The sequence below is a fragment of the Lissotriton vulgaris genome, chromosome 1_1 (assembly GCF_964263255.1).
Source record: "Lissotriton vulgaris chromosome 1_1, aLisVul1.2, whole genome shotgun sequence".
In the NCBI taxonomy this organism is placed as follows: domain Eukaryota; kingdom Metazoa; phylum Chordata; class Amphibia; order Caudata; family Salamandridae; genus Lissotriton; species Lissotriton vulgaris.
In genome coordinates this window covers 237,499,075-237,507,950 of record NC_141685.1, presented here as the reverse complement: position 1 = coordinate 237,507,950, position 8,876 = coordinate 237,499,075, and the positions used below count along the sequence as shown (strand labels likewise).

The following is an 8,876-nucleotide window of genomic DNA, read 5'->3' as shown; positions in this document are numbered from 1 at the left end:
TCAATTTTGTGACATGCAATTTTGGACTTTAATTCAGTGTGGTTTTTCCCCAACTGCCGGTTTCTTAGACAATGCATAGCATACTTCCATAAATTGGTGCTAAATACTATTTTCAGTTGCTTGTACTAATTGCCAGCAGGGGGCTCTTCTAACAATAAATCCCAGAATCATCTTCAGATCGCCTAGAGAGACTGAAAACACAACAAGCATTTGCAACGCAATAGGTCTCACATTTGCGAGAGTTTGAGGTGCTGGCATTGTAAAGGACAATGCCTTTTATTTATATGTTTACAAAACCTGAAAGCAGTGCGTAAGCACCCACTTTGTACTTATAGTCCTTGCTTGCAAGAAGCAAGGCAGGAAGTAAAAGAGATGCAGTTACTGTCAGCCTTGATTCTCATAAGTAACCACTATAAGTACAAAGTACATGTTTACGAAGCGCTTGCAGGGTTTCCAAACACATACATAAAAAGCACTGTCATTTACAATGCCAATATCTCAAGCTCTCGCAAATGCGAGACCTATTGCATTGCAAATGCTTGTTTCCTCTGTTGTTAATGCTGTACAACATGAACAAAAGACATTTGTAGAGCCAGCTCTAAGGCTGGGCCTATTGCCTTTGCTAGTGCTTGTTTTATTTTTGCTTACCATTCTCACTCTGTGGCCACAGCCATGCTGGATTGAAAGACACTATAATTCTCTCCACCCCTCCCCCCTTAAAGCAAAGCACACAGTGCACATTGCACATTATAAGAGAACTAATTTGAAATAAAAGGACTTTGGGGATGAGTGGGTGGATGGACGGGTGAGTGGGTATGATGAGTGAATGGATAGATGGATGGAGGGGCGAAAGCATGGCAGAGTAAATGGATGTTGGATGGATGAAATTTACTGATGGATTGGCAAGTATAAGGATGGATGCATGTATGCATAGATAATGAATGATTGAATAGGTGGATGGATGAAATGGTGAAAAATTGAATGATGGATGACAGAATGAATTGATGACAGATTAATAACGTGCCTGTGGATGAAAACGCTATATATTGTTCAATACTGCACGTTTCCTTTGTTCATTCCCGAAGGCTGGTGTTTATCAGAGTCTGTAGAGTGAGCCTGTTATTAGTGCTCTGAGGCTCTCTCAGTGTAGAGTGAGCCCTGTTATTAGTGCTCTGAGGCTGTCTCAGTGTAGAGTGAGCCCTGTTATTAGTGCTCTGAGGCTGTCTCATTGTAGAGTGAGCCCTGTCATTAGTGCTCTGAGGCTGTCTCAGTGTAGTGTGAGCCCTGTTATTAGTGCTCTGAGGCTGTCTCACTCTAGTGTGAGCCCTGTTATTAGTGCTCTGAGGCTGTCTCAGTGTAGAGTGAGCCCTGTTATTAGTGCTCTGAGGCTGTCTCGGTGTAGAGTGAGCCCTGTTATTAGTGCTCTGAGGCTGTCTCGGTGTAGAGTGAGCCTGTTATTAGTGCTCTGAGGCTCTCTCAGTGTAGAGTGAGCCCTGTTATTAGTGCTTTGAGTCTGTCTCGGTGTAGAGCAAGCCCTGGTATTAGTGCTCTGAGGCTGTCTCGGTGTAGAGCGAGCCCTGTTATTAGTGCTCTGAGGCTGTCTCAGTGTAGAGTGTGCCCTGTTATTAGTGCTTTGAGTCTGTCTCGGTGTAGAGCAAGCCCTGTTATTAGTGCTCTGAAGCTGTCTCAGTGTAGAGCGAGCCCTGTTATTAGTGCTCTGAGGCTGTCTCAGTGTAGAGTGTGCCCTGTTATTAGTGCTTTGAGTCTGTCTCGGTGTAGAGCAAGCCCTGGTATTAGTACTCTGAGGCTGTCTCGGTGTAGAGCGAGCCCTGTTATTAGTGCTCTGAGGCTGTCTCAGTGTAGAGTGTGCCCTGTTATTAGTGCTTTGAGTCTGTCTCGGTGTAGAGCAAGCCCTGTTATTAGTGCTCTGAAGCTGTCTCAGTGTAGAGTGAGCCCTGTTATTAGTGCTCTGAGGCTGTCTCAGTGTAGAGTGAGCCCTGTTATTAGTGCTCTGAGGTTGTCTCAGTGTAGAGCGAGCCCTGTTATTAGTGCTCTGAGGCTGTCTCAGTGTAGAGGGAGCCCTGTTGATGCTCTGAGGCTGTCTCTCAATAGTAGAAGCCTTATTGTTAGTGCCCTGTGACTGTCTCGCTGCAGGAGAAGCCCTATCACTGTCTCACGGATGTGATATCAATGCAAAATGCTGATCTATAAAAACATATAAAATATACAAATAGGTTTAACAGGGGTCATGAATAGATGACAGGACGACCCATACTACAGAGTCAGACGCATTCTCTTTTCTGCTCCACACACACTTCCCTTCCCTAGACTCTCCCACTTCAAGCATAGAGCGCTGTGGGCCAGCAGCATTCTCATTACAAGGAGAGAGCACAGTAGACCGGCAGCAGTCTCAGTACAAGCAGAGAGCGCTGTGAACCGGCAGCAGTCTCACTACAAGCAGAGAGCGCTGTGGGCCGGCAGCATTCTCATTACAAGGAGAGAGCACAGTAGACCGGCAGCAGTCTCAGTACAAGCAGAGAGCGCTGTGAACCGGCAGCAGTCTCACTGCAAGCAGAGAGCACTGTGGGCCGGCAGCAGTCTCACTACAAGCAGAGGGCGCTGTGGGCCCGCAGCAGTCTCACTACAAGCAGAGAGCGCTGCGGGTTGGCAGCAGTCTCACTGCAAGCAGAGAGCGCTGTGGGCTGGCAGCAGTCTCACTACAAGCAGAGAGCCTGTGGGCTGGCAGCAGTCTCACTGCAAGCAGAGATCGCTGTGGGCCGGCAGCAATCTCACTGCAAGCCGAGAGCGCTGTGGGCCTGCAGCAGTCTCACTGCAATCAGAGAGCGCTGTGGGCAGGCAGCAATCTCACTGCAAGCAGAGAGTGCTGTGGGCCAGCAGAAGTCTCATTACAAGCAGAGAGCGCTGTGGGCCAGCAGCAGTCTCACTACAAGCAGAGAGTGCTGTGGGCCGCCAGCAGTCTCAGTACAAGCAGAGAGCGCTGTGTGCCGGCAGCAGTCTCATTGCAAGCAGAGAGCGCTGTGGGCCGGCAGCAGTCTCAGTACAAGCAGAGAGCGCTGTGGGCCGGCAGCAGTCTCACTGCAAGCAGAGAGCGCTGTGGGCCAGCAGAAGTCTCATTACAAGCAGAGAGCGCTGTGGGCCGGCAGCAGTCTCACTACAAGCAGAGAGCGCTGTGGGCCGCCAGCAGTCTCAGTACAAGCAGAGAGCGCTGTGGGCCGGCAGCAGTCTCACTGCAAGCAGAGAGCACTGTGGGCCGGCAGCAGTCTCAGTACAAGCAGAGAGCGCTGTGGACCGGCAGCAGTCTCACTACAAGCAGAGAGCGCTGTGGGCTGGGAGCACTCTCACTACAAGCAGAGAGCACAGTGGGCCAGCAGCAGTCTAACTGCAAGCAGAGAGCGCTGTGGGCCAGCAGCAGTCTCAGTACAAGCAGAGAGCGCTGTGGGCCGCCAGCAGTCTCACTGCAAGCAGAGAGAGCTGTGGGCCGGCAGCAGTCTCGCTGCAAGCTTAGAGCACTGTGGGCCAGCAGCAGTCTAACTGCAAGCAGAGAGCGCTGTGGGACGTCAGCCGTCTCAGTACAAGCAGAGAGCACTGTGGGCCTGCAGCAGTCTCACTGGAAGCAGAGAGCGCTGTGGGCAGAGAGCACTCTTACTACAAGCAGAGAGCGCTGGGGGCCTGCAGCAGTCTCACCGGAAACTGAGAGCGCTGTGGGCTGTGAGCACTCTCACTACAAGCAGAGAGCGCTGTGGGCCAGCAGCATTCTCATTACAAGCAGAGAGCACTGTAGACCGGCAGCAGTCTCACTGCAAGCAGAGAGCGCTGTGGGCTGGCAGCAGTCTCACTGCAAGCAGAGAGCGCTGTGGGCCGGCAGCAGTTTCACTGTAAGCAGAGAGCGTTGTGGGCCGGCAGCAGTCTCACAACAAGCAGAGAGCGCTGTGGGCTGGCAGCAGTCTCACTACAAGCAGAGAGCGCTGCGGGTTGGCAGCAGTCGCACTGCAAGCAGAGAGCGCTGTGGGCTGGCAGCAGTCTCACTACAAGCAGAGAGCGCTGTGGGCCGGCAGCAGTCTCACTACAAGCAGAGAGCGCTGTGGGCCGGCAGCAGTCTCACTGCAAGCAGAGAGCGCTGTGGGCCAGCAGCAGTCTCACTGCAAGCAGAGAGCATTGTAGGCCGTCAGCAGTCTCACTGCAAGCAGAGAGCGCTGTGGGCTGGGAGCACTCTCACTACAAGCAGAGAGCGCTGTGGGCCGGCAGCAGTCTCACTAAAGCAGACAGCGCTGTGGGCCGGCAGCAGTCTCACTGCAAGCAGAGAGGGCTGTGGGCCAGCAGCATTCTCATTACAAGCAGAGAGCACTGTAGACCGGCAGCAGTCTCACTGCAAGCAGAGAGCGCTGTGGGCTGGGAGCACTCTCACTACAAGCAGAGAGCGCTGTGGGCTGGCAGCAGTCTCACTGCAAGCAGAGAGCGCTGTGGGCTGGCAGCAGTCTCACTGCAAGCAGAGAGCACTGTGGTCCGGCAGCAGTCTCACTGCAAGCAGAGAGCGTTGTAGGCCGGCAGCAGTCTCACTACAAGCAGAGAGCGCTGTGGGCCGGCAGTAGCCTCACTACAAGCAGAAAGCACTGTGGGCTGGCAGCAGTCTCACTACAAGCAGAGAGCGCTGTGAGCCGGCAGAAGTCTCACTACAAGCACAGAGCGCTGTGGGCCGGCAGCAGTCTCATTACAAGCAGAAAGCACTGTGGGCTGGCAGCAGTCTCACTACAAGCAGAGAGCACTGTGGGCCGCCAGCAGTCTCATTCCACTCAGCCCTGTATGCTGGTGATTGACAGGAGCAGCCGTGGCTGTGTCACACTGCACACTGAGGTTAAGTGACCGGTGCCAGAAGGTCTAGCAGTGCAGCTCAGGAGGTTAATGCTCTTTGATATTGATGTTTGCGTCATCTGCTGGATACAAGTTTCCCTCTACAGTCAGGGGGCTCCTGATTGGCACATTCTCCTGCAGGCTCTGCGTACAGAGCCCTGCATACTGCTAATGAAGTCCTGGGAAAAATGTGAGACCATGTATGGGAAACATGTGAGACCCTGTATGGGAAACATGTGAGACCCTGTATGGGAAGCATGTGAGACCTTGCATGGGAAACATGTGAGACCCTGTATGGGAAACATGTAAGACCCTGTATGGGAAACATGTAAGACCCTGTATGGGAAGCATGTGAGACCTTGCATGGGAAACATGTGAGACCCTGTATGGGAAACATGTGAGACCCTGTATGGGAAACATGTAAGACCCTGTATGGGAAGCATGTGAGACCTTGCATGGGAAACATGTGAGACCCTGTATGGGAAACATGTGAGACCCTGTATGGGAAACATGTGAGACCCTGTATATTTGAAACATGTGAGACCCTGTATGGGAAACATGTAAGACCCTGTATGGGAAACATGTAAGACCCTGTATGGGAAGCATGTACATGTGAGACCATGTATGGGAAACATGTGAGACCCTGTATGGGAAACATGTAAGACCCTGTATGGGAAACTTGTAAGACCCTGTATGGGAAACATGTAAGACCCTGTATGGGAAGCATGTACATGTGAGACCATGTATGGGAAACATGTGAGACCCTGTATGGGAAACATGTAAGACCCTGTATGGGAAACTTGTAAGACCCTGTATGGGAAACATGTAAGACCCTGTATGGGAAATATGTAAGACCCTGTATGGGAAACATGTAAGAACCTGCATGGGAAACATGTAGAACCCTGTATGGGAAGCATGTGAGACCCTGTGTGGGAAACATGTAAGACCCTGTATGGGAAACATGTAAGACCCTGTATGGGAAGCATGTACATGTGAGACCATGTATGGGAAACATGTGAGACCCTGTATGGGAAACATGTAAGACCCTGTATGGGAAACTTGTAAGACCCTGTATGGGAAACATGTAAGACCCTGTATGGGAAATATGTAAGACCCTGTATGGGAAACATGTAAGAACCTGCATGGGAAACATGTAGAACCCTGTATGGGAAGCATGTGAGACCCTGTGTGGGAAACATGTGAGACCCTGTATGGGAAACATGTGAGACCCTGTATGGGAAACATACAAGACCCTGTATGGGAAACATGTGAGACCTTGCATGGGAAACATGTGAGACCCTGTATGGGAAACATGTGAGACCCTGCTTGGGAAACATGTGAGACCTTGCATGGGAAACATGTGAGACCCTGTATGGGAAACATGTAAGACCCTGTATGGGAATCATACAAGACCCTGTATGGGAAACATACAAGACCCTGTATGGGAACCATGTGAGACCTTGCATGGGAAACATGTAAGACCCTGTATGGGAAGCATGTAAGACCCTGTATGGGAAATATGTGCGACCCTGTATGGGAAACATGTAAGACCCTGCATGGGAAACATGTAAGACCCTGCATGGGAAATATGTGAGACCCTGTATGCGAAACATGTAGAACCCTGTATGGGAAACATGTAAGACCCTGTGTGGGAAACATGTAAGACCCTGTATGGGAAATATGTAAGACCCTGTATGGGAAACATGTAAGACCCTGCATGGGAAACATGTGAGACCCTGCATGGGAAGCATGTAATACCCTGCATGGGAAACATGTGAGACCCTGTATGGGAAACATGTAAGACCCTGCATGGGAAACATGTAATACCCTGCATTAACTCTTCATAGAGCACCTTTATAAACTAGACCTCTGAGCCCTGAAATCTCAGCAGCAAGATGCCCCGGGATGGCCGAGGCCTGGGTGAATGAGCGTCTCACAAGAATAATATATCAAATAAATGATGATGTAAAATGCCGAGGAGGGCCAAGTCTGCTGCCAAGAGCTGCCTGTGATCTGCAGGTCTCACCTTCATATCTAAAGATGGGCGGTGCCAGCATCCTTTCAGCTCCCCTTGGGTAAGAAGCCGCTCTCAGGCTCCCCCCTGCGACCACAAGCAGGTCAGTGAGATTCACTCTTGGTGCAAACACCTGCCTGTCCCCAGCGAGGCATCAACGTTTGAATCCTGGCAGGGCAGTCCTGTGGTTTAATCTTATGAGGTCGATACAACGAGTGGCACTGGGGTAGGTGGCAAATGAAAGAAGCAATGCAGCTTGAATTGTTTTCTATCAAAGCCAATTATTAATTAATTTAATACATATTAAATTCTAATTCACATAAAATCTGCTTCATATGAGCCAGCCCCTGCCTGCCCTGACTTAGTTGTTTCATCTTAAGGTTACTGCATGCACCTTCAAAAAACACCTGCCCTCCCCCGCTATCTATTAACCCTCAAGTACCGGACGCTCCCATCTAATAAAGCATAATCAAACATATGGCTTTCTGACCATCTAGCTGTAAGACGTCCCTTAAGGGCACTTAAAGGTGCTAAAAATAAATATCTGCAAAGGAACAAACATTTCCATTACAACTCCAATAGATCAAACTCTAAAGACCATTGCATTTCCAATGCTTGTTTATCTTTGAAGTATTGGGTATTGCATGCCCTCGGCGCTTTAAGCAAGCAGATGTTCGATGCCAGCTTCACACTCTTGTTGGCACTGTAGGCGAATTGAAGAGAGGGCGTGTTTGATGCCACGGTCTATCATTTCTTCTGTATCTGTCTGATTGGCCACGTATAAATAATATACATTTCAATTCGTTTAATACCTATATTGAATTAAATTCAGAACAGGCGATGCATGATTTTTAGTCAGTGTTGTCTTTTGAACAGCAAATTCATTGGGAGTGTATGATTTTCTCTGTTCTGCAGTCATCAATAACAGTTTACACCGAAGTAAAACGAAGTCCCCTGCCAGTCGCCTTTGATAATCACTTTCTTTTCTAGATATATTCTTTAACTCACCTTCGAGTATGTATTTTGTAAAAAGTGTTTCCGCCCGGTTTCGAACCGGGGACCTTTCGCGTGTGAGGCGAACGTGATAACCACTACACTACGGAAACTGATATATGATGACTTACGGGCCTTCTGGAGAAATCCCGAAGAATCGCCCCCTCAGAGCTGGAAGGAGTCACCAGGACTGAAGATGCATGAGGTGTAGGACTCTTCGGAGCTCTTTGCACCATGTTTGATTGAAAACGGAAACAAAGTGAAACTTTGAAACCCGATTCTTCCTCTTCTGTTTTTTTTGCTGTGTTTGAAAAACATGAGACCCCGAAATCAGAGGCAGCCGGTGTTTGCAGTAGCTGCGGGGATTGACCGCACCCCACAACTGTGCAGCCCTGAACCCCGTTCTACCGCGATCTGCCGCAGTGACTCAAGTTTCTAGTAACTCTGCAAAGGAAAAAAAAACACAGAATCAAGACGATATTTTTACAGACTATCCGGAATGTTGGGTAGTAACTTACGGAGCTGTGTCCATAGCCGAGCCCACAGTGTAGAAGCTCTTGGTATCCAGGAGTCATCCTGAGAAACATCTCTGAACCCCACCAGCCCTGGACAGGAAGGAAGTCTTTTTAACGGCAAAGACAGAATCCTGACGCTACAGTACACTCAGTCATCTGATCAGCTGGGGACCACGCCCCCTGTAGCCGGGACTGTAAGTCAGGATGGCCGAGCGGTCTAAGGCGCTGCGTTCAGGTCGCAGTCTCCTCTGGAGGCGTGGGTTCGAATCCCACTTCTGACATCAATTTTTGTGACATGCAATTTTGGACTTTAATTCAGTGTGGTTTTTCCCCAACTGCCGGTTTCTTAGACAATGCATAGCATACTTCCATAAATTGGTGCTAAATACTATTTTCAGTTGCTTGTACTAATTGCCAGCAGGGGGCTCTTCTAACAATAAATCCCAGAATCATCTTCAGATCGCCTAGAGCAGAGGTCTTCAAAC

The 8,876-nt window shown here is 49.7% G+C and overlaps 2 non-coding genes across 2 annotated transcripts; one reads left to right on the top strand and one right to left on the bottom strand.

The window, feature by feature from the left end:
* Positions 1-7,916: 7,916 nt before the first annotated feature.
* TRNAV-CAC (transfer RNA valine (anticodon CAC)) lies at positions 7,917-7,989 on the bottom strand. The gene has a single exon. It is a non-coding gene; the product is annotated as a tRNA-Val (tRNA).
* A 600-nt stretch (positions 7,990-8,589) lies between these two features.
* On the top strand, positions 8,590-8,672 carry TRNAL-CAG (transfer RNA leucine (anticodon CAG)). Its single transcript has one exon. It is a non-coding gene; the product is annotated as a tRNA-Leu (tRNA).
* The last annotated feature ends 204 nt before the right edge of the window (positions 8,673-8,876 follow it).